Source organism: Pleurodeles waltl, chromosome 12, assembly GCF_031143425.1.
Source record: "Pleurodeles waltl isolate 20211129_DDA chromosome 12, aPleWal1.hap1.20221129, whole genome shotgun sequence".
Taxonomy (NCBI): domain Eukaryota; kingdom Metazoa; phylum Chordata; class Amphibia; order Caudata; family Salamandridae; genus Pleurodeles; species Pleurodeles waltl.
Genome location: NC_090451.1, coordinates 378,261,897 through 378,287,855, shown reverse-complemented (window position 1 = coordinate 378,287,855; position 25,959 = coordinate 378,261,897).

Below are 25,959 nucleotides of genomic sequence, written 5' to 3'. Positions count from 1 at the left end.
TCACAAGCCACCACAGACCCTCCCCCCTCAGGAAACATCACCACAGCACCCACCCAGCGGGCCCATCCCTCTGTCCCCAGGACACGTCAATCAGCAGTGTGTCCACCACTACAGGGAACCCAGGCAAACCCACCAACCCAAGAAAATCAGGGACCTGGGGTCAGTGGCAGTGGGCACATGGTTCAGGGGACAGAGGCACAGGATAACAAGGAAGCTGGAAGGACTGCTGTGCGACAGAGGGAGGAGAGACCCAGGGAACCGACACTCCACGAGGCACTCTCCAACATCATGGGAGCATACCACCATTCCCAGGAGACCATAGGCACAGTACTGGCCAAGTTTCAGGAGACTCAGCGGCTGCAGGAGGAACACTACCTTGTGATCAGGGAGGACTTGAAGTCCATCAACAATACCCTGGTCACCATTGCAGGGGTGCTGGCAGACCTTGGCAACACCATGAGGGACACAGTGGCACACAAACGGGCCCCTGACAATAGCCAGGACGATGAACAGCCCTCCACCTCCGCAGGTGCTAGTGGACAGGAGGCACCGCCACAGGACCAACAGGCCACCAGCTCCCCACCCCCTGCAGAAGGAGAACCACCCCACAAACGGTCCCTGAGATCCAGGAACAAGACAGAGAACATTGCCAAGACCCCCGCCAGGAAATAAGACCCTCCTGAATGTCACCCTTCTGGCCCACTTTGTCACCCTGTCCACCTTAAAGTGCCATTGCTCCCTTTCCTATGCCCCACTGGACAATGCACCTGTGAGACCAAGAGATTGGACTCTGCCATGGACATTCCTCCACCATCCCCCCAGCCCATTGCACACCCCTCTCCACTTATTAGCACAGAAATAAACACCATTGAATCACAAAACAATCTGGAGTCAGTCTGTGCTTTCACAAATGTGTAATTGCAACATCTCTGAAATATAGCAATGTCAATGTACCTGTTCACATACCAATATTACACAGTTGTAGGCCAGCAGTAAACATAGCAAAGGGCACAAAGTGGGACCCAGATCTGTGAAATGGAGAGCCAAAGTGATAAGTCACGGTCCATCCACAGAGGTCAAAAGGCAGATTTATGCTAGGTCCTATAATAGTATGAGATGTGTGAAGCAGTTCAATCCTCCTACCTGTGTCTCACTGGAAGTATTGCATGATGATGTTGTTTTGGTTGTCTACATCTTCTTCTTCTGCCTCCTCTTCTTCACTGTCCACAGGCTCCACAGCTGCCACAAGACCACCATCAGGCCCATCCTCCTGCAGAAAAGGCACCTGGCGTCGCAAAGCCAGGTTGTGCAACATACAGCAGGCCAGGATGATCTGGCACACCTTCTTCGGTGAGTAGTATAGGGATCCACCTGTCAGATGGAGGCACCGGAATCTGTCCTTCAGGAGGCCGAAGGTGCGTTCTATTATCCTCCAAGTTCGCCCATGTGCCTCATTGTAGCGTTCCTCTGCCCTTGTCCTGGGATTTCTCACTGGGGTCAGTAGCCATGACAGGTTGGGGTAACCAGAGTCACCTGCAAATACCGAGGGACAACTGTTAGACATACTCCAAACATTAGGAGATCTCCCATACCCAGACAGCAAATTAAACTGTGTGGGGACTTTAGGCTCACCTATTAGCCACACACAGTGCCTCTGGAGTTGCCCCATCACATAAGGGATGCTGCTATTCCTCAAAATGTAAGCGTCATGCACTGAGCCAGGATACTTGGCATTCCCATGGGAGATGTACTGGTCTGCCAAACACACCATCTGCACATTCATAGAATGGTAGCTTTTGCGGTTTCTGTACACCTGTTCATTCCTGAGAGGTGGGACAAATGCCACATGTGTGCCATCAATGGCACCAATGATGTTGGGGATATGTCCCAGGCCATGAAAGTCACCTTTCACTGTGGGCAGAATCTCCACCTGAGGGAAAACGATGTAGATGCACATGTGTTTCAGCAGGGCAAATAACACTCTGGACAACACGTTAGAGAACATTGGTTGTGACATTCCTGATGCCATGGCTGCTGTTGTTTGAAAAGACCCACTGACCAGGAAATGGAGTACTGACAGGACCTGCACTAGAGGGGGTATTCCTGTGGGATGGCGGATAGCTGACATCAGGTATGGTTCCAACTGGGCACACAGTTCCTGGATTGTTGGACAATCAAGTCTGTAAGTGATAATAATGTGTCTGTCTTCCACTGTCGACAGGTCCACCAGGGGTCTGTACACCGGAGGATGCCGCCATCTCATCATCTGCCTCAGCAGACGTGCCCTATGGAGGAGAACGGTGGTCAGAGGGTCAGACACCACATAGGTTTCACAATGCTGTTTAGCACAAACGTTACATTTTCTCAATGTGCCTTTGTCCATCTGTATTCCTGGTCTAAACAGGTGTGATGCAGTAAGTTGGCCTGCCATGTGGCCCCCTGAAATGGCGGATGCCTGACCTGTAAGGTGGGACAAGGGGAAATGAGGTAACTGCGCTGGTGTTCTACACTGTCGCGGTAGGCGGTCGAAGACCACAGCGCTATTGAGCATTGGTTATCATTGGGCCCTATGGTTTCCAGGAGCCAATGACGATGTACGCCGGCGGTGACGGTACGCACCGCCGCGGACGTGATCACCATTTTCTATCTGTTCACTCACTTGATACCTGACCTTCAACAGGAGAGGACCTACACTGCAAGTGCTGCTGTGACCTGTGTCTGGAAGCGACAATGGCTACAGCGTCTGGGGAAGGGGCCCCTGCCTTCACTTCGGAGGAGTTGGACAGACTAGTGGATGGGGTCCTCCTCCAGTACACGCAACTGTACGGTCCTCCAGACAAACAGGTGAGTAAACTGTTTGCATGGTGAATGGCACATGATTGTATGGAGTGTCGTGGATGGAAGAGACGGGGTGGGTGACAGGCCAGCATGTGAGGATGGTGTGTGTATGTATTTCTGGTCCAGGGTGGGAGGTTTGTGCCAATGTGTGAGAAGAAATGTACGGAGGAGTAACATCCACTTTTACTTCACTTTTCCTCTAGATCAGCACCCACCAGAAAAAGGGTATTTGGCGTGCCATCGCCAAGGGAGTGCAGACCCTGGGGGTCTACCATAGATGGAGCACCCTCTGCCGGAAAAGATGGGAGGACCTGCACCGCTGGACCAAGAGGACGGTGGAGGACCAGCTGGGGATGGACTCCCAACGCGAAAGGGGTGCCCGTCGCACCATGACCCCCTGATGTACCGGATCCTGGCGGTGGCATATCCTGAGTTGCATGGCCGCTTGAGGGCATCACAGCAGCCGCAAGGGGGTGAGTACACTCTCATTCAGCTGACTCTGCGCGCTTGACGAGGTATCTGGGTGGGGGAGGTGGGCTGTGGGTTCCCCTAGGCCAGGGCAAATGCGCAAATGTAGATCCATTGATTTGCAGCCTCATTCCCAGTGCAACGCCAAAGGTGGTATTTGTCCTCTACACATAGTCAGGCTCCTATGGCTTCCAGCTGTGAATAAAATGGTTCTCAACAGAGTCCCCTTTGGGCATGTGCTTTTCCCCTGCCCTGGAAGTGCATGGCTTACTGCATAGGGCCACTCCCTGTGTGTTGTGTCCACCAGAGGTAGTGGTGTTGAAGGCATTGACCATGTGTCTCTTCTGTCTCCCCCCCCTTTTTGTTTTATCACCCTGTCCTTGTGTACATTAGCATCATCTGGAGGAGGAGCAGTGACACCGGAGCAGGAGGGAGCTGCATCCCACATGGTCTTGGAGGGTGAAGTAACGGAGTCCGAAGGCACCAGTGGGACGGAGGTCGAGCTGAGCTCCACGACGGGGACAGGAGCAGACACCAGTGACAGCGACTCCTCCTCTGATGGTAGCTCCCTTGTGGTGGTGGGCACCTCTGTGGGCACCTCTGTGCCCACCGCATCAACAGGTACAGCCGCCGCCCCCCCTACCAGTACCGCCCTCCCAGCAGCCCCTCATCGAGTTTCCCTTGCCCGCTCACCCAGGAGGGTGGGCATCTCCTTCGCCCAAGGCACCTCAGCCCCTGCCCCAGTCAGCCCTGCTACCCTCAGTGAGGAGGCTATTGACCTCCTGAGATCCCTCACTGTTGGGCAATCAACCATTTTGAATACCATCCAGGGTGTTGAGAGGCATTTGCAGCAAATAACTGCATACCTGGAGGGCATTCATTCTGGGGTGGCGGCCCAACAGAGAGCATTTCAGGCTCTGGCCTCAGCACTGATGGCAGCCATTGTCCCCGTGTCCAGCCTCCCCCCTCAAACTTCCTCTACACAGACCCAATCCCCTGTACCTCAGCCTATCCCAAGCACACCATCAGACCAGCATGCACACTCATCAACACACAAGAGTGGACATGGCAAACATAAGCACCACACATCCCACAGGCACTCACACAAGCACCATCCCCATGCAGACACACCAACTTCCACTGCCTCCACTGTGTCCCCCTCCTCCATGTCCTCCTCCTCCCTCCCTGTCTCGTCTCCACTCACACCTGCATGCACTACATCTTCATCCACTACTTCCATCACCAGCATGCCCATCACCACACACCGCTCACGTGCACTCACCACCCCCACACCATTCACACATCCCCTGTGTCCTCTCCCAGTGTGTCTGTGAGCCCTCCTCCTAAAGTACACAAACTTAGGCACACACCCACCCAACAGCCATCCACCTCACTACAGCCTCCGGCCCACGCACCTTCACCCAAATTCAGCAGACGTACACCTCCTACAACCACTGCCTCTTCCTCCAGTCCCAAACCCCCTCCATCCTCCCGTCCCATTGTGTCTAAGAAACTCTTCCTCGCAAACTTTGACCTCTTCCCTACACCTCCCCCCAATTCTTCCCCTAGGGCCAGGCTGTCCATGTCCCAGCCCAGCACCTCAGCCACCAAATCATCCAGCACAGTGGTCTCAGCAAGTCCTGTCACATCGCGGGCTGCCAGTGTGCCACCTAGCGAGGCCAAGGAGCAGGCCATTCTGCCACCTGCCAAGGTGAAGAAGGTGCCCACATGCCTGAGGGAGAAGCCGCACCTACCAGCAAGCAAAGGCTTCTCCAAGCCAAAAGGGGACAGTGGCAAGGCACCAGCAGCGACATCAAAGGTGGGGAAGGGACACAAGCTGAAGAGCAGGTCAGGAAAGGGTGCGGAGGCTCCAGCTGAGGGACTAGAGTCACCCCTTCTGTCAACCATAACATCAACCTGTACGGCGGTGGACATCGCCACCTGCACTGCCAACTACACGTCTGCTGCCTCAGCAACAGTCCCCAGCATCATCCCCAGTGGGCAGCCATCCGAGGCTGCAGGAGACGTCCTGCTGTGTCCCTCAACAGGTGCAGACAAATACACCACCGCCAGCACCTCCGCCACAGACACCGCTGCAACCACCGCCACCAGCCCGCGACATACTCAGACAGTGCCACGACAGCTGACATAGCAATCATCCCCAGTGGCCAGCCATCTGAAGCTGCAGGAGACGTGCTGGACCCTGCCCAGTGTATATGAGGCATGACTCCCAGCACTGTTTGTACCTGCAAGTGTCAGACGAAGTCGCAGCAGGGTGGAGAGTGTCTCTGCCTCCATGGAGTATCATGCTACCTGTTCCCAGGCAATCTCATGGCACACACACCCAGGTGAGGGAATGGGGCCTGCCACACTGCATGTGAAGCACCCTGGGCACAAGGCCCTCTCCAGAACCAGTGGAGATTCACATCCACTACCTCAGTCCTTGGCAGGATGAAGCACTCTGGGCACAAAGCCCTCTCCAGAACCAGTGGAGATTCACCTCCACTACCTCAGTCCTTGGCAAGATGAAGCACTCTGGGCACAAAGCCATCTCCAGAACCAGTGGAGAAAGGCATCCACTACCTCAGTCCTTGGCAGGATGAAGCACTCTGGGCACAAAGCCCCCTCCAGAACCAGTGGAGAACAGCATCCACTACCTCAGTCCTTGGCAGGATGAAGCACTCTGGGCACAAGGCCCCCTCCAGAACCAGTGGAGATTCACATACACTGCCTCAGTCCTTGGCAGGATGAAGCACTCTGGGCACAAAGTCCCCTCCAGAATCAGTGGAGAACAGCATCCACTACCTCAGTCCTTGGCAGGATGAAGCACTCAGAGCACAAAGCCCCCTCTAGAACCAGTGGAGATTCACATCCACTACCTCAGTCTTTGGCAGGATGAAGCGCTCTGGGCACAAAGTCCCCTTCAGAACCAGTGGAGAACAGCATCCACTACCTCACTTCTTGGCAGAATGAAGCACTCTGGGCACAAGGCCCCCTCCAGAACCAGTAGATACTGTTATCCACTTGAGAGACTATGGCTTTGCACTCCCCAGGATAACACAGTAGGCACACCACCCACTGGAGAGACTTGAGAGACTGTGGCTTTGCACTCCCCAGGAGAAAGCAGTGGGCAAACCACCCACTGGAGAGACTTGAGAGACTGTGGCTTTGCACTCCCCAGGATAAAGCAGTGGGCAAACCACCCACTGGAGAGACTTGAGAGACTGTGGCTTTGCACTCCCCAGAATAATGCAGTTGGCAAACCACCCACTGGAGAGACTTGAGAGACTGTGGCTTTGCACTCCCCAGGATAATGCAGTGGGCAAACCACCCACTGGATAGACTTGAGAGACTGTGGCTTTGCACTCCCCAGGACCAATCAGTAGACATGGAGCCCCCTCGTGGAGCAGTGGCATCCAGCTGAGGTGTCCCCCCTCACCCTGAGGTGCCTGTTTATTTTCCATCTGATGCCCCTGCAGGGTTCTCTTCGTTTCGGGTCGGGTATCTTGTGTGGGCTTCGCCCATGCATTGTGAGACACTGATTCACGGACAATGACTTCATTAATATCCGGACATGTGTAGTTGGTGTACATATTTGTATATACTGATATTTGAATTTGGCCTATCTGATATTTCAATGATTACACTCGTTACAATCATTTCCTTTCGTCCTTGCCTTCTTCCAGCGGGTGACGGGGTGTATATATAATGTTGCTGCATGTATTTGTGTGTATGGTGTTTTGGGTGAAGGTGGGGGTGTTGCGTGTTGAGTATGTGTGTCACTCTCTTCCCCCACCCCGTGTGCTAGGTGCAGTACTCACAGTGGTCGGCGCTGGCATCTTTGCGGCTCCTGATATAAGAGGAGGCAGACCAGCATGGGCAGGACCTATAACTCGGGCTCCATGGCGTCCTGGTTGTCAGTAAAGTGTTGAAAGGTGAATGGTTTCCGTTCCAAGTACTGTTTCCGCTGTGCTTTTGATGGCGTTGGTACCGCCCCGGAAAAGGTGGCGGATAGGCGTGTTGTAATACAGTGAGCAGAACCTTGTGTTCCACCTGTCTGTTGGCAGTTACCGCCGCAGTGTTTGTTTCTACCGCTGTGGCGGTCGGAGTGTTAAAGTGGCTGTCTATGTTGGCGGTTTCCGCCATGGTCGTGATTCCATTTTTTTTCTGCCGACCTGTTGGCGGTATTACCCCTGCTTTAACAATGACCACCAGGGATGTAATGAGGGACTAAGTCTCTGATTGGTGCAAACTGAATAGCTCGCCCCCAGAGCCTTTCCAGGACCAACAGTTAGTGTAATCATAGGACAACATAATTATTGCCTTTCTAGCCACCTTTTTAGTGGGCCCCAAAATGTATTTTTCTTGTTCTCCTCCTCGTTCACCCTTACATCCAGCTTTAGGTTATTAGAGAGTCTTTCCACTCTGTACATGTGGGAGGAAAAGTACTAACCCCCCTCTTGCATATCTCTCTCCCAGCCAAAAGCATCTTTTAGAACAGCATTTTAACAACTTAGTTTTGCTGAGTGCAATAAACATCCAAAAATAACCAAAAGGGGGCTTACCTGGCAGTTTATCAGTAAAATGTTATTAATTGTTTCACCAACCTCCTTCCAGAACCGGGTGAGCTGTGGACACTCCCAAAACATATGTACGTCGTCCACAGAATCCAAGCCATATTTTTTACAGCTGGTCGAGTTACCTTGCTTCCATTTGGATAACTTCTCTGGTTTCCAAAAGGCCCTGTGGATTGAAAACAAGTGGTTCCTTCTTAAATGGTCAGGTCTGACTGTAGAATACAACAAAGTAATAGATACTTGCCATAATTCTCTTATCTGTGATCCTGGCAAGTAATCTCTCCAGATTTCCCCTGGCATATTGAATTCACCCTCTCTGGCTTCCATCAATGTCCAGTACCATCTTGCCAGTTCTTTCTCCTGAGGGACATCCTGGTAGAGTAGCTCTTCCACCTCCTTTGAACCACCTACCTCCTCTTTCACACTCCTCCCCAGTTTATTATTTGGAGATACTTTAATTTAGAGAGCTTCCCCTCCATCACTATATCAATATCCTCGTATGATATCAACTCCCCGTCATTGAACATTTGCCCCCTCTGCACAAACCCTGCCTCTTTCAGAGGTATGGCTAAAGTATCCTTAATCCATTCCAGTGAACCCGGAGAGTCCCAGAGAGGCACGTATTTACTATAGTGTGGCAAGTTGGTGGCCTTACTTATCGCACACCACTGCTTTGCAGAGTCCTGCATAATTTTCAATCTTGCTTTCTTAAAGTATTTAGGATCTCCAAATTTGTATAGAAATCCCACCTGTATTCCATAACTGACTACAATCACTACTTTTTGGATCAGCCCCAACTCAGTAGCCCCTGAACCATTCATTGCCCCACCCATGTTCTTGTTAAAGAGCGTCCAAGCATAGAATTGAAGGTCAGGCAGCGCTGGCCCCTCTTTTTCCTTCTTCCTTCTCAATTTCTTCCAAGCAATACGCACACTCTTTGAGACCAATATAAAGATTCAAATTTTGCCCTGTACCTTACTCAGCCACTCTTTGTCGTGCTTTAAAGGCACTGCATTGAAAATAAATAACAGCTTGGGCAATATCATTATTTTGACCAGGTTAACCCTCCCTAAAATAGTAAGGGGTAGATTCTCCCAATTCTTCATTAACTTGCAGGTGTCCCTCATAACTTTTATGAAATTGATTTTTGCCATTTTCTCTGTATCATGGGTTATCGTAATACCCAGATATTTCAACTCTCTCTTAATTGGAACTCCCTCCGCCTGCTTGTCAAACGATAATTTAAGTTTTTCCTTCGTTAACTGCATACCCAGCAATCTCCCCAAATGTATTCGTCAATTCTTATAAGGCTGGTAATGTTTGCTTTAAATTTGTAGTATATACAATCTGGTCATCTGCATACAAGGCTACCTTCCTGCACCAATTCACACACTTAAACGGAGGTATCCTCTGCTCTCTTCTAATTTTACAACCCAAGGGTTCTATTTACAGATTAAATAACAGTGGGGATAGGGGAGTGAGTTAGGTTGTCATCAACCAGGACTTTTGCAAGCGGGTCATGGTATATCTTCTGCAATGACCTTATAAACTTCCCTCCCTAATTAAAAGCTTCACAAAGGGTACTCAGTTACACCCATTTAACTCTGTCAAATGCCTTTGTGGCGTCAATCGTTACTTAATCTAAAAGTTCTTTGCGTGAACTAGCTATGTGTCAGTTCATGCATATATTTACCTTTTAGGAACCCTTTTTGATCTTCCTGTATAAGACTACCTATAACTCCCCCCAGTCCATCTGCCAAGACTTTTGTAAAGATTTTATAATCGCAGTTTAACAAAGACATCTGCCTATATGAATCACAACTCTTCGGCTCTTTCCCTGGCTTTAGGATTAATGTGATGATAGCTTCCTTCCAGGAGGGAGGCAGTGTACTACTTTCGTCTAAAATGTTATTGTACAGATCCGCTAAATTTTTTGTAATGCTGCCTCCTAACATTCTATAAATTTTGGAGGGTAACCCAGCTGGACCTGGTATTTCCTTAGCTTCCCCGACTGTATAGCCCACTCCAGTTTGGCCTGCACTATCTGTTCATTCAGAACTTTGTTGTCTTCCTCCCCCAAAGCTGCTAGATCAAGATCTTTTAGCTATGACTTAACCGTCCCGGTTGACACCTCTAGATTCTCTGTATAAAGTTCCTTAAAGTAATCCCAATCTCCGCATTACTCCTGCAGTTATCCCCTGATTTTTTACCATAGATTTCTACAACCTTATTCCTAACCAAGTTCGTCTTTAGTTTCCAGGCTAACAAGTTCTCGCACTTTTCTCCATATTCAAAATGTGCCACCCTGTTTGCTTCATATCTTGCCTTAACTCTCTTATCTATTACAGCTACAAGCTCCTGCCTTACATCTTGATGTAGTTTATGCAATTTTTCAATTTCCCCATCTTCATGATCCGGAAGTATCAACTCTTGCTCTACTTGTGGTATACGGTCTGCCAGTCACCTAATCTCTTCTTTATAAGCCTTCCTTTTGATGGAGGATACTCTTATCAGTCTACCTCTCAGTAAAGCCTTAAAGGCATCTCAAACTATAGCTGGTGATGATGATCCAACATTGAGAATAAAAAAACTCTTCTGCATCAACGCTCAGATCTGCTACAATCTTCTCATCCAGTAATAGACTTCTACCCAGTGTCCACCTAATCTGGGTTTCCCTCCCCTGTAAACGAATACTCAAACTTACTGCTGAGTGATCAGATATATGGGCCCCAATGTGTAAAACTTCCTCAACACAGTCCCTCAAACTTCCGTCTACTAGGACATAGCCAATCCTAGATTGATGTCTATATTTTTTGTTATTATATGTGTGTTAGAAATGGGGTCTTTGGTTGACAGTCAGGTTACCCCCTGTTCAAGCAAGGACCCTCACTCTAGTCAGGGTAAAAGAGACTCACCCTCAGTTAACCTCTGCTTACCCCCTTGGTAGCTTGGCAGAGCAGCAGGCTTAACTTCAGAGTGCTAGGTGTAAAATATTTGTACAAACACACACAGTAACTTAATGAAAACACTACAAAATGACACAATACAGGTTTAGAAAAATAGAAAATATTTATCGAAACAAAACAAGACCAAAATGACAAAAATCCACAATACACAAGTCAAGTTATCAACTAAAAACAGCAAAAAGAGTCTTTGGGGGTCATTCCGACCCTGGCGGTCCATGACCGCCAGGGCGGAGGGCAGCGGAAGCACCGCCAACAGGCTGGCGGTGCTTCCTGGGCTATTCTGACCGCGGTGGTAAAGCCGCGGTCAGAAAAGGGGAACCAGCGGTTTCCCACCGGTTTTCCCCTGGCCCAGGGAATCCTCCATGGCGGCGCTGCTTGCAGCACCGCCACGGGGATTCCGACCCCCTTCCCGCCAGCCTGTTTCTGGCAGTTGTCACCGCCAGAACCAGGATGGCGGGAACGGGTGTCGTGGGGCCCCCTCACAGGGCCCCATACAGATTTTCACTGTCTGCTTAGCAGACAGTGAAAATCGTGACGGGTGCCACTGCACCCGTCGCACCCCTGCAACTCCGCCGGCTCCATTCGGACAGGCCATCCACAAACAGACAGAGTCACAGAAATGGTATAGGCTCACTTTCTAAAAGTGGCATTTTCAACACACGATCTCAAAACAACTTTACTAAAAGATGTATTTTTAAATTGGGAGCTCAGAGATCCCAAACTCCACATGTTTATCCGCTCCCAAAGGAAATCTACACTTTACTCATATTTAAAGGTAGCCCCCATGTTAACCTATGAGAGGGACAGGGACAGGCCTTGCAACAGTGAAAAACAATGTTATCAATATTTCACTGTCAGGACATATAAAACACATTACTGTATGTCCTACCTTAACCGTACACTGCACCCTGCCCTTGGGGCTACCTAGGGCCTACCTTAGGGGGGTTTTGCATGTAAGAAAAGGCAAGGTTTAGGCCTGGCAAGGGGGTACACTTGCCAAGTCGAATTTACAGTTAAAACTGCCTACACAGACATTGCAGTGGCAGGTCTGAGACATGGTTACAGAGCTACTTATGTGGGTGGCACAACCAGTGCTACAGGCCCACTAGTAGAATTTGATGTATATGCCCTGGCACCTCTAGTGCACTTTACTAGGGGCTTACTAGTAAATCAAATATGCCAATCATGGATAAACCAATTACATACAATTTACATAGAGAGCATATGCACTTGAGCACTGGTTAGCAGTGGTAAAGTGCTCAGAGTTAAAAAACCAACAGCAACAGGTCAGAAAAAATAGGAAGCAGGAGGCAAAAAGATTTGGGATGACCCTGCATAGGCCAAAAACAACAACAATGTGTATCCCTGTTTTTGTCCCATCCTATCTCTCCATATATCATGCAGACCTAACTGAGACATCATAACTAATACTTGAGATCACATCTTTTCATTAGTTTTCGCTCTACCATCTGAGGATCTATCTAATTTGTAGTTCAACACAACGTTGAAGTCTTCCATCCATATGATAGGGTCAGGAAACTGCAACAAATGGTGAAATAGGTCTGCCAAAGATGAGGGATCATCTCTATTGGGCCCATAATAGCCTACCAGCATGAATGCACGCTCAAAATCCACCAGTCTTACACTTACCCACCTACCTGCCTTATCCACTGGCCCACACTGAAAAAAAATACTAGGATGATTTTTAATTAAGATAGCCACCCCTTTACTTCCCCCGGCCTCTGTGGTACATGAAATCTGCTGAAGCCATCTACATGGTTTAAATAGCTAGATGCATTCTTCTTTGGACAGCTGTGTTTCTTGTAGAACTAATAAATTAGCTTGGGTATCTCTCAAGTACTGCATCAGCCTTCTCTGCCCATTCCTTAATCTTAGACCATTAATGTTCCAAGATAGGAGCCTTAGCTTGTTTACCCTCGTCATCTACATTCTATAATTAGGTGCGACTGAAGAAACCCCCTAAAAGCTACCATTGTTCCACTGACTGAGGACACTTTCTTTTCCTTTTTTACTCCCCCATGCTTCCCACCCAGTACTATAATAATCTTGCTAAGTGGTTTCTGTAGACAGCCACTTTTTATGCTCTGTCTAATTTTAGGTTTTGTTTTTGTCAACATTTCTTATTTTTTATTGAGTCTATGATTTTTCATTGCTCGTTTCATTTTTTATCAATTTAGTTTTTTTAAACGGGGTTTGAATTTTAGATATTTGTGAAGAATTGTAATGATATGTTTATACAAACACATGTTGGCTTATTTCTATCTGTTTATTTGTATGATTTTATATATCAATCAAATAAAGTTATGAAATTATATATATATATATATATATATATATATATATATATGTATATTCGTTTTTATAGATGTTCCCTACCAATTATTATCAGTTTATAAAAGTGATAAAAGTGATGCCAGTTAAAGTAATGTATCTATAAATTTCTATGCATTTTTCCAGCAGTTCATGGAGAGCTGCGCTTTAAAAAACAAAAAATAAATTAGTAGTGCAGTAATTTGTAGGTGTTACCGCAGTACTGTGTAGACTTTTTGTGAAGACAGAAATATGTTAAAATTGAAAATACACTGTGGCCCACTACATTTGTATACAGTGTAGCACAGTGAATTTTGAATTTTTTGACATATTTATTGTTTAATTTTTTTAAGTCCTGCAGTACTTCTGATGGAGTACCGGAGTACTCAGTACATTTTTATAAAACAATATATAGATACTAAAATATATTTTTCCTTACCCATTACCATGATTATGAAGTGGTAATAGGGAGAGACAATATCAAACTTCACACTTACTTATATCTAAGGGAGGAGCCCAGTACACTGGCATATTGTACTTAAAAACAACATGTCTGCCTTTAATTTTTGTAAAGACAGTCATAGGTCAATCACACGTTGACTTGTCATCACTATTTACAGTGGTACTTCAGTAAAATATGCAAAATTTTGCAAAAGTACAGTGACAACAGATGTTACTGAATTAAAATGCCTTATAACGTAAAACAGACTTTCTATACTTACCTATAGTACACAAATGAATCAACTACACATGACAATGTGCAATCCTGCCACATTTCATGGAAACCTCAATGGGCATTTGCCTGCTGTGCATGAGTACAAAGACTATAGAAAAATGCATTGCTGCTCATATGCGTTTTGGGATCCCCCATTCTATTTTTGCTCCCCCTTGAACAATCACTGCAAAACTTTCCATCCTCCACCAATGAAGAAAAATCAATTGTGGAGGTTATTCAAACATGCACAAAGCTATTAATGGTGAAATATCCAAGCAATGCCTATCTCTGGTGACTCTAACTATAACTACAGAGAGGCTACCACCACTCTGTAATATTGCAGAGTATCAAAACACTGTCCACTTTTCATTCTGGATTTCTGGATTTGCTTGGAAACAAAATTTCTGACACTTTACCAAGTACAACATACCTTGCATATCACACACCTAGGCCCAGATTTACAAAACTCTCCCACAACACAGTGCAGCACCCAGTGTTGCTCTGCTGTGTTGCCTAAAAGAAAGAGAGCAGGGAAGTGCCATATCTACTAACACATGGAACTTTCATGCTCTCTCCCACAGAGCTGGTGCAAAATCAGGCTGTTGAGCACCACTCACACACAGAGGCAGCTGACGCAAATCAGAAAGGGAGGGGCGGGGGCAGACACAGAGGGGAGAAAATAAAAAAGAAAAGAAATTGAACTTACCTTCAGGAATGCCGCAGCCTCACTCGTCGTCCTCTTTTGTTGATGTGGCATCCCAGCATTAGCTGGGACAACAGCCCAGGCTCCCCAGCAATCCTGCCGCTGCTTACATGCTAAACATAGAATTTAAGCAGCGTCAGGATTGGTCTGAGCAGCAGTCACCGCCTGGGGTATGCGCTGTTTCTCCAGCTCGGCTCTGAATATAGCAGGGCTGGAGAAGCCTAAGTGCGCATATGTGTTTGGCCGGCCTCAGATGGTCGGCCAAACACACATGCACACTTAACTGCACTTTCCTTTCCTCACACGGCCCAGCCCCGCCTCTCCCTCCACTGCTGTGCCAGAAGCAGAAAAATAAAATCATAGAAAAACTTGCTTTTTATTTTTCTGCTTCTGGCTCTGCCAGTGGGGAGACGCTCCTTCACCATAGCAAAGGAGCTGCCCCTGCCCTCACCTTTGCACCAAAGTGTGTCTGGCAAGGAGGGTAAGTAGGAATGGTAGATAGCAAAACTTTGTTAGATATGGTAGGTAGGTATGATGTATAGTTTGATGGTACAATGGACTAGGTATACAAGGTTAGGTATAATATGTAGTTTATATATGATAGGTAAGCAGTGGTAGATAGGTATAACAGGTCTGAAGCGAGGCTAAAAATAACCTGGAAATTGCCTGTGTGTGCGTTGTAATCAAATGTATTTCATGTTTTTCAAGTGACTTATATAATGTCCATGTTTTGATGGACTTCTGGGCAATTCCCTGCAGACACTCTGTTGTGCTTTGCAACATATTTGCAGGTACACAATTGAGATCGTACCTTAGTATTGTTAGGATTAGTTCAGCGAAATCAGTTAAAAGAACATACACGCTGCTAAAAATAAATTACCTTTTACGGCTGTAAAAAGATATGCCTATTGCTCCAAAGGAAAAATTGTTGCCATTGTTTCTATGACAAAATCGTAAGAAGTTTCAAGGATGCTGTTTTTTCAGCCTTTCATATATTTCCACACAAGTCCCTTTCTCATGCAAAAATTCACTTATAAATGCAATGAGAAGTTAAAATGTAGCAAAGTGTATTTAATATTCGGTTGAAATTGCTGTACATATTTTATATATCCTAGTTGTTTGCCCAAATGATATAAATATGAAATGTAGTTTATTCAGTTATAGGACTCAACGCTGAAAGTAAGGTCACAAAATGAACTCTTCTTGATAAAATGCAAAATATTTTCTTGTCTGTCTGAGGCATCTGTCATCTGTCATTTGTCACCCCAAGTTTATCAAAATAATTATATTTCGATCATTTTATGTTTCTCAAGGGGATGACATTTTCTGACATTTTGAAATATGCTAAGGAAGTATTGTTTTGTGATTCTTACGTATGATTTAAAGACACTGCAATGCATATTAGTTGACGTGATGTGGATTTATATTTCTCTTTCGAGTAGGGTGAATTAGGTGTGCTGAATGTAGCCTGATTGTGTATTCACCGTTCACAACAGTTATTTTGCAGACCTTTTGACGACTCGCATAAGATTCAATGGCGCTTATAAAAATACTTTTTTAGTGCTGCATTTGCGCCGCTTTTTGACGCAAAAGTGTTGCAAACTTACAAAATACAAAGGCCCATATTTATACTTTTTGACGCAAAACTGCGCTAACGCAGTTTTGCGCCAAAACAATTAGCGCCGGCTAACGCCATTCTGAAGCGCCATGCGGGCGCCGTATTTATTGAATGGCGTTAGCCGACCGGCGCTGCCAGGTGTGCGTGAAAAAAAACCACGTACACCAGGCAGCGCCGGCGTAGGGAAAAATGGCGTTTGGGTGTCCCAAAATGGGGCAAGTCAGGCTGAGGCAAAAAAATCGTCTTAACCCGATTTGCGCCATTTTTTTGGGGCGCCCATATGCCATTAACATGACTCCTGTCTTAGCAAAGACAGGAGTCATGCCCCTTGCCCAATGGCCATGCCCAGGTGACTTCTGTCCCCTGGGCATGGTCATTGGGCATAGTGGCATGTAGGGGGGCACAAATCAGGCCCCCCTATGCCACAAAAAATAAAATAAAAAAATACTTACCACAACTTACCTTTTCTTCCCTGGGATGGGTCCCTCCATCCTTGGGTGTCCTCCTGGGGTGGGCAAGGGTGGCAGGGGGTGTCCCTGGGGGCAGGGGAGGGCACCTCTGGGCTCATTCTGAGCCCACAGGTCCCTTAACGCCTGCCCTGACCCAGGCGTTAAAAAAAGGCGCAAATGCAGGGTTTTTTGCCCCGCCCACTCCCAGGAGTGATTTTTGCCCGGGAGTATAAATACCACGCACATGCCTGGGAGTCATTTTTTAAGACGGGAACGCCTACCTTGCATCTCATTAACGCAAGGAAGGTGTTCACGCAAAAAAATGACCCTAACTCCATGAACTTTGGCGCTAGACGCGTCTAACGCCAAAGTATAAATATGGAGTTAGTTTTGCGTCTAATTTGCGTCGAAAAAAACGACGCAAATTCGGCGCAAACGGAGTATAAATATGCCCCAAAATGACGCAAATGCAGCGCTAAAAAAGTATAAATATGGGCCAAAGCACCTACCTGCATTGTACAGTGTTACTAACCAGAGACATTAATGCCAGAATTCAATTTTCCATTGAGGCAGGAAACTGGCTTCAGATGCGCAATCAGGCAGAATGCAATCGTAACACTCTCCGGTTGTGCAATATTAACAACAGGGCTATTTCGCACTTTGGGATTCTTTCTGACAAGAGAAACTACAATTATCTATGAGATGATGGTGAATGCAATTCAATCGTGAAAAATATACACCTTTTTGATAGCTAGTGATGAACGAATATTTGTAATTTTTTCCACAAAATTCTATGAAAATTTCACAAACTTGCACTTTCAGAATGGAATGTCGTTTGTATGTACATAAATAGTTTTTTTTTTTTTTTTTAACAAAGCGTTTTCTGTGCGAATCAGTCTCGGCTTGTGCATTGAAATAATTTTTCAGGTGAAATGTGCGCTTAACTAACAAAAGTTAAATTCCGTAATGTACTTTTTCTGGAATTTACAAAACAATGGGGCAGATTTAAGAGTGGGGCTACACCTACTGCAGCGCCACTTTCCTTGCGCCCACTAGCATCCCCTACTGTCACTATATGTGCGTCGTAGTTGAAATATGGCGCACCATGGCGCTGGGTAGGGGCAATAACGTCATTATTGATGTACTCTGCAGGAGTAATGCAAAACGTTTGGAGGAGGACAACATCTTGTTCACAGAGGTGACAGAGCGCCAACACCAGCTCTTTGTCACCTCTAAATTGCTAATCCGAAGACAGGGAGCCATATGGCAGTCAATAGTAGATAAAATCAACAGGTTGGAGATAGGAGCCCCAGGACAGGACACTGCAGAGTATCAAGAACTACCACCAATGCAAGGTAAATTGCAGTGGGGTGCAATCGGGTAACTAATAAATAGCAGAAGGGGAAGCACATAGGACCCACTGTATGCATGCAAAAGTGTTGCATGGGGAAACAATAATGGCTAAACACATGTAATGAGCACTAACACTCCCCCCTATATGCACAGACCATGTCTTAACCCTCACATCACTACTTCACTGTGGCAACTTTACCATCTGCCCATGTGTAACACTCATTGGGCATCATGTAGAGGGCCTGTTGTACAGGGAGGGACAGCAAGAACTAAGAATTGCCTCCTTGCACCACTGGGAATGGGCACAAATGTGATTTTTACACAACATATGTGGCATGTCTGTGATTACCATCTGCGCTGCTGTACAAGTTGCTGCCGTGTGCCCATGCTGCAAGGGTGCCTGTGTACTTGGGATGGTTGGTGTTGTGCACAAAGGAACACTTTCCTGCACAGATCTCCCACAAGTGGTCTTTCCATCTCACCAGGGGCCATATTTACAAGGCTTTAGCGCCAGACTTGCATCATTGCAATTGATGCTAATGTGGCCTTGAAATGCCCATTCCTCTTTAAACACATGAACAAAGTGGCACAATGCATGCATAGCTCCACATTATAAATCCTTGTGCCACAATATGCCTGTGCCAGATATGACATATGCAAGGGCGGTGTAACCACACAGTGAGGGCAGAAAAAATGGTGCAGTAAAATCTAGAAGATTTTACTGCACCATCTTTTGATGTCATCTGTACCACCTGCCAAAGGGAAATGTTCAAGTGTAATCAATGGAAGTCTCTGCTGATTGCTGCTCTAGAGCCAAAATCTATGGCGCTAATGCAGTAAAATACCACAATACTGCCCTAACTCATGAGGCTACTGTAGAAATGTCTGCCATGTTGTGCCATTTTGTAAATATGGTGCTACCATGGTGTTGTTATGGTGAGGCAAGGTGAGCGCAAGAAAAGTGGTGCATCAGGAGCGATGCACCATTATCTGGTAAATTGTGCCCTGTCCGTGATGCTCAAAGCAACACACATTGAACAATTAAATTACCGGCATATACAAAGATCACAGACACCCTCTTGTTACTGCCACACCACCCCTGAGTTGTTGGATAATACTGAAGCAAAACCATGTGACAAAAAATGGAATGCATCAGAAGCTGGGTGGGTTACACATGCGTTGCCTGGGAACACCCCAAGCAATACACATGGATTGCCAACTACATGAAGTGCAAGGTGTGAAAGGGGCACATAATTGCCAAGCCATGGTGAGGCATGCAAGGTACCTTTCCTTGGCAAGGTAAATATGAACTAATACCTTGCACCACTGGAGAGTAATGTAGAAAATATGCACCGGTGGATGTGGCACGCACATATTCACCCATTTATGATGAAATGATGCAGTGCAGCAGCCCAGCTTGCTGTGCTGCATCATTACAAATGTGCATGGCTGTGTAGTTGTCACTGACATACAATGCATCCCTTTACTACCTTTGGTGATGCACCAGTAAAAGATGGCCCACACCAACACAGCAACACAATCTGCATGGTGTAGGTATGCCTCTGATACAGGTCCAAATGCACATGTGCAGGAAGGGACACATCCTGCAACATCAACTAACAGGAATTCTGCCTGCCACTTACAAGCACTGTTGATGATTGCAACGCACACTGAAAAATGCAAAAACTGGGCCAACAACATGAGTCCTTTGTAGCACTCCTACAGTGCCATCCCTGAGGTGGCATAGCAACCTGAAGCATCCATACATAAACAAGTTTGGGAATGTGTTAGGTCATTATGCCACCAGAGGTGTGCCTTCCTGCACAACAAACCTCAGTCCTGAAATACACACATTATTGCACCCATGCTGCAAGAAGACCTGCGTTACAAGGATGAGTGTTGTTGTGCTGGAAGGCGAACTTTCCTGTTTGAACCCATACACAATAGGTGATTGATCCTTACAATGGGTGGTGCAGGATGCAGAACACATGTCTCAAGGTGACAAGGAGGATGCATGGGGACAGCCTCCCCCTTCCACCACTTTTACAACACACATGTCTTGCAGAAGATTCAGACACTTACTCAAGAATCATGAACTCCCAAGGCAACAGATTTCCTATTCTACCATTGGTGTTGCACTGAAAATTCCCAAAATACACCTATGGCATGCAAATGTCACACATTCATCTTAATGATAGAGGTGCACCTGCAGAAGCCCAAGATTAGTCATTAAAGGTGGGGAAATGTGGACTGGCAGATTATGTCAACTGAGCGTTAAAATAAAATGATGCCCTGGTGGGACAGTGTGCCACTGAAGCCCATAAATAAGGGCCTTGATGTGTGTCTCTGCACCATGTAATAAGGCACCATGATCAAGCACCTGATGACTTATGTCAACAGATACTACAGTTCAAATTTGACATTTCACTATTCCTTTGCTGAGTATGATGCCTTACCTCCTGCTGAGCTGCCTGTCCTGTATTTCTCTGATGAGGTGGATGACCAGCTGCAGACCATCAATGCTGACACTCACCAGGTTGTCTTGGGTGCCATCCAGACACCATCTCCAGTCACTGGGAGGGCACGCAGTGTTGTGGGGTCTCCACATGACACACCCAACAGACAACACACACCACTGGCCAGCCCAGTCACAGCCTTGGACTCCCATGACCCAGACATTAGGAGTCTAGCGGGAACTGGTACAACAGGTGTGGGTGGGGATGGAGAATATGGCAGGCAGCCTAGGGGAATTCCAGAGGTGCATCAGTCTGAATAAGGACAACTTTGCTACTATCGGAGGCACCCACTCTCTGCTACATGGACTCTAGCAGTCCCTGGCCGACATAGCTGATGTCCATAGGTAGGGGCTCAAAAAAATGCCCTCCCAAAGTGACACCAGTGTAATTGACAACAGTCTGCAATATATCCAAACTGTCCTGGAGTCCATGTAGTGAATGCTGGCCTCCAACAGTGACAACCTGGCTGCCTACCACCATGATGATGTTGCTTTGTTGTGAAAACAGCAGTTCCTCCTTGCTGCAGTGATACCTTTCATACGGCCACAGATGACAGCTGCCGGTAGTATTGAATCCACATCTCTAGCCCCTGTGTGTGCCCTCCTCAACTTCAACACCAGCACCACCCATGGCACGTGAGGCACCACACACTTCACAGGATGAAGATGTAGAAGGTACATCATTCACCTGAAAAACCACCCAGTAGCTACAGTCTGTGGCACATAGACAGTATCTCCTTAGGTCTCTGCTTAAGATCAGGCCAGTGTTGTAACAACTGACAACGTCCCCTCTTCATTCTCCCACTGTTGACTCATCACGCATGGACTGTCGTAACTATTGAATTTTAACGCCTCCTCACTGATGCACTCCTCTCCTACACAGGTCTCAAGGATATCCCCCCCGGACTCTAAATGGACATCCAATGGCTTGGGCTCTCCCATGGGGTCAATCTCCTGTACAATGTACATCATCACAAATTCACTAATATAACACTTGTGTTGAAGTTGTGTCTGACACGGTAACAGTTTGAATTGTTTGCATTGTGGGAAACCAGTACACTGTTTACTTACCAAAAGGAAATGAATGGCTTTGTGTCAGACACCAAGCCACACACAATGACTGACACATGACTGAGGTGACAGATAGCTATGTGGACTGGCAAGTTATTTCTGAGTCTCTCAAGCATGTCGTAACAGGAAACATGCATGTATTGTGATGGCTTATATGACATGCTATACAAGTGACTGGAAAAAGCTAGAATGCTAGCACCAGTACAACATTGATGTGACAACCAAATTACACATGTGTAAGACTATGAGGGGCAGCCATAAGTCTGCCATTATCAATTTCCTAATCTATAGGGAGCGCAATGACATCAACTTCTAAAAATATGCAACTCTCATTACTTACCAACCCAAAGAAATGGTGTAGGATAACCTGTTTTAGGATGTGTAACCATGGACATTCAGAGCATCACGTACATTGCTGAAGAATGTATTGAGTAGCTAATGTGATGCCATGCCAACCTGACAGGTACTTGGCCATAGGGGATACACATAGCCCCCATGTAAATAACTACTGGTTGCAAACCCAAAGACATGTGTCTAACCTAACATGTGAAGACATGATACCACCCAGATAGTAAATCAATCATGATGGAGACCATATAGTGGTAAATAACTAGATTTAATAATACAGAAAAGTTCTGCCTAAAAATCCCTACACTTACTAACTTGCCTACACTAACCTAACCTACACTATATTATCAAAACTTATCCCTCCAGCTAACTTATCTTATTTTAACTTATATTATACATGTAATGCCGCTTGGTGAACATCAACCCACCACCTCCCTTCAGAGACATCAGTATACAAGGACAGCAGTGATTAAAGCTATACATTGACTAACTAAACATATAGCCTAAACAAATATGCATTTTTGTATTTTTTAAATTTTGTCTTTTTTTTAAAACGTGTTTAATTTTTTTATGCAGCACAGATACCCAACACATAACCCATCCACCTAAAAACACCCACATATAGTTGAAACCCCAAAACCCACCCCATAAGGATAAAAATGATGTCCTAAAACAAATCTACACTAACTAAACTAAGCCTAACTATCTAAAACCCCAATTATTAAGAAAACTATAAGACAAGGGTGAGGGAAGATGTGCCCCACACGGTAGGGTCCAAAAGTATTTCCTGCTGATTTTTCCGTTTAATGGAACAGAGCATTTTGTACATTTTGTCAGTTTTTCTCTCCAATTTGTCCACGCTCATCTTCAGGTCAGCCATATCCTGGCGCATTTCTTGCTCAAATGTTTTTGCCATGGGTGGAGGTCCTGGTGGAGGGTGCGGAATCTGCAGAGTCACACCTGTCCTTTTCCTTTTACTTGTCAGGTGTGTGGGTGCTGGTTTCTGGGTATTTGGGTGGTCCTCCATAGGCAAATGCCTGCCATGACCCCAATGTTTTTTCTCTTGTGTAACACTGGCCCATCCTCCAGAATCCTTTTTCTACAGCACAGATATATCGGTACTATTCTGGACATTTCTCAAATGCAGGCTGCTGTGCTGATGACATTTTGGCTGCAGAAACATGGATGTAACATGTCATCAAAATGTGTGTTGGGCAGGGGATGAACAAGCATGCAATATATGTACATGCATACCTCACATCTTATCAGCACAGTGATCTAGCAACAGCACTGGTTAATACTGTTCATTGTGTGAAGGTGTCATGGACACTCTCAGAACCTGAACTATCTGAAGATCTACTGAGTACAGGCGTGTCATCTGGCAATGTTGTATGGTCATCTCTCATGTCATACGCACATGTCAAGATCTATGAGAATGACATGCCTTCCCTTTATTGCCACATCCAACATAAAGCATGGGGTCTAAGCAACATATGTGTGCAATTCAAATGCAGTGTTGACATGTGGTATGTAGAGCTATGTCCTGCCAATCTGAGGTTCTTATTTAAGAGCCATTTGTGCCACCAGTGAGTCACTTTTCATAGGGCAAAAAGTGAAGCACTAGCAGCACAAGAGGCTTAATATTGAGCTCCTTAGTGACCTATTCACATGGTCCTTAATTCTACTATGCTCTGAGTAACTCTCCGCTATCTCTGGCACACAGAGCAGTACCATGTACTGTGACAAACATATTGCCTCCCTGCATACATGTTTTGAACCCACTACTTCTGGCACGTCTTGACTATCATCACTGTGTTTGTCTGCATATATATACCATGTTCAACAATCGCAAAGCCCTTGCAGCACACGTTGCCCCCAGTGCATCACTTTCTTGTATTCCACATCCTTTACATAACATCTGACATACTGTTCATATCCAAGGATGGATAATAGTGTACACATTGCCATATATGCAATGTTTAAATGGCATTGACAACATCACACACAACCATTGCACTACACACATTAGACCTACAGGATGACACTTACCCAGTAGCATTGGGGTCTTCAAAGCTTGCCTCCTCTCCAGTGGTGTAGGGGGTTGAGTCCACCTGCAAGACATGACATGAGCCATAGCACTGTGAATGGTGAACAATTAACACCATGGACAAATGTTCAACATTACCCATATTTTGCTGATGGACATAGGAGAGTTAGATAAGGAAATATTCAAGTGAGTCCTCAACATGTCTCTGTGACAGCAATTGGTAGGCTAGGCTAACATATACAGATATGTGCTGGAACCATAAATACATTTTTCAGCTACATTGGTCACGTTTTGCAGAGGACATTCCACTGACAATTTTCACAAGCATGGCACATTGTTGTGTCACTCTGCACATAGATGACTCATGGATCACACTCATCCATGACTCCTATACTCCTTCGTCATTTGCAACATCACATGTACATGGCAATGCAACATATTACAATGGTCAGGGCCTTGATGGACAATGGCATTTGTCCCTGACTACTATGTACCCTTGCACCGTGACACATGTGTGTTGGCTTGGTACACTTCCAAATCTTCTGACTAAACACAGGGAACAAATAAAGGAAAATTACATTTGTCTGACTAACTGTGCATTGCTGCCCTTGTCATGGAAACAGATTGGCGCAGACACACTTCTCACAGTCCTGGCCATTGTCATGACATACTAAAGTAACCTCTCTGGCAAACAGACATGGAAAAGCAAAGTCAGAATCAGCCACATACAAGGTGTACGTACTCACTGTTCCGCTGGCCTTGATTCCCAGGTGGTCCAGGAGGTCCTGTTCCCGGGCAATTAGGTCAGCCCACCTGTGCACTCCACATCAAATATGTGGGTGAGCTGGTGGTAGATCTTGTCCCACCGCAGCTTCTGTGCCTCTGTCTTAGAAGCTTGGATGACACAGTCACCCATGGCCACCATATTAGGGAGTTAGTGGCAGACAAGCCAAACCAAACCTCCCAACTCATCTGAAGTCATACACCTTGACCTTTCCTTCCCCGACATGTCCCACCTAAACTCTACAGCAACCCCAACAATTACATAAATACCCCAAACTACCCCAACTACCCCAAAAACTAATCTATCCTAGAGACAGACATTCAACAATACACAGTTATTACAACACAATATGACCAAAAACACTACAAAAATAGACTTTTGGGACACAACACAGACAGTAGAATCAAAATAGAACACTCCTCACACTAGCACCACACAACTCCTCACAAGCACAGACTAAAAGACTGTAAAGGGAAACTGAAAGTAACTTCACTTTACCATGTTTGCAGCAAGGAAGTTCAATTGAGCACTTCCTTGGTGTATGCATCACATTTTTATGTGATGCATCCTTTTTTTATGCATGAATGCCATGTGTGTATATTTGATGGACAGCTGACAGTGCACAATGTATTTTTTTTTACCTGCAGGTGCGTGCATCACTTTTTGAATAAGAGATGGCAGAAAATGCCTGCATGCGTGTTTTTTTTCACGCAAACATTAATATGTGTTTCATTATGTATGTTGGTCTGTGGGATGCATCGGAGAAGTGATATGGACTGCAAGTGTGCACGTAAATGATACTATTTTCAACATTCATGTCTTAACATGTGAACAATCTGTGCACTGTTTTTGTCCATATGTGCAGAAAGTTGCATTGTTGGTCTTACATTATACATTTTTTACATTTCCTCTTTTTGTTTAGCCACACAGCTTAGGTTAGCTTGCACATGTGCAAAACAGTGTCATGCATAACATACCCTTGACAACTGTATACCTAGGGATGCTGGTGACTTGCCCTGGTATGTTGTTGGCTAACCCAGACTTATGTAAGTGCATCTGATGACAATCTATGGTGTGTCCTAAGGACAAGACATCTTGATGTAATGCAACATGTATAAATGTCAGTTCCCGTGCATGCAAGTTGTTGGATATGGTGGGCTGATATGTGTCATGGTT